Here is a 966-nt window from a genome sequence, read left to right on the forward strand (position 1 = left end):
TACCTAGACCAATAAAAAACAACATCTAAATGGAAGAAATATAGAAATTCTCCAAGACTTCTTTTTACTTGGCTCCACAATCAATACTCATGGAAGCAGTAGTCAAAAAATTAGAGGCATTGCATTAGACAAATCTGCTGCAAAAGATCTCTTTAAAATGTTCAAGATCTCTCTCTGCTCTTCAGCGTTAGCTGTTACTGAGGCTGTTCAATTTTTAAATTCCCAGGATCCAAATTCACTGTCATGTCCTCTGAAGAAGGAAAACGCTTTGTGGGAGGTCTCAATTTCAACACCGATGAGCAGACGTTGGAAGACCATTTCAGCAGCTTCGGACAGATTTCTGAGGTGGTGGTGGTGAAGGACACAGAGACTCAGCGATCCCGGGGTTTTGGCTTTATCAACTTTACCAATCCAGAGCATGCTTCAGATGCCATGCGAGCCATGAATGGAGAGTCCCTGGATGGTCGCCAGATCCCTGTGGATCATGCAGGCAAATTAACCCAGGGAACCAGAGGGGGTGCCTTTGGTGCTCATGGGCATGGTCGCAGCTACTCTAGAGGAGGTGGGGACCAGGGTTATGGGAGCAGCAGTATGACAGTCGGCCTGGAGGATGCGGATATGGATCTGGAAGATCCAGAGATTATAGTGGCAGAAGCCAGGGTGGTTATGACCGCTGTTCTGGAGGAAATTACAGAGACAATTACGACTACTGAAATGAGGCATGCACATATAATGTAGATACACAAGGAATAAAAATTCTTCTGATCCAGGATCGTCCTTCCAGATGGCTGTATTCATAAAAGATTTTCAGAGCTGCACTGAAATATCTTTGTTTTAGTACATCAACCTCTATTTTTTTAATTAAGCTCCCAGGGTAGCCTGTTAAAGATCTTTTAGTAAACTCCATGTGTTTTTAAAACTTTTTTCTCCCATTTAAGACAAATTCTGCGATGTTTGTAGAGTCTG

At 43.1% G+C, this 966-nt stretch overlaps 1 pseudogene; it reads left to right on the forward strand.

Moving 5' to 3' along the window:
• The first annotated feature begins 243 nt into the window (after nucleotides 1-243).
• Nucleotides 244-713, forward strand: LOC102840154 (annotated as a pseudogene).
• The last annotated feature ends 253 nt before the right edge of the window (nucleotides 714-966 follow it).

This window comes from Chrysochloris asiatica, unplaced genomic scaffold (genome assembly GCF_000296735.1).
Source record: "Chrysochloris asiatica unplaced genomic scaffold, ChrAsi1.0 scaffold00202, whole genome shotgun sequence".
Taxonomy (NCBI): Eukaryota; Metazoa; Chordata; class Mammalia; order Afrosoricida; family Chrysochloridae; genus Chrysochloris; species Chrysochloris asiatica.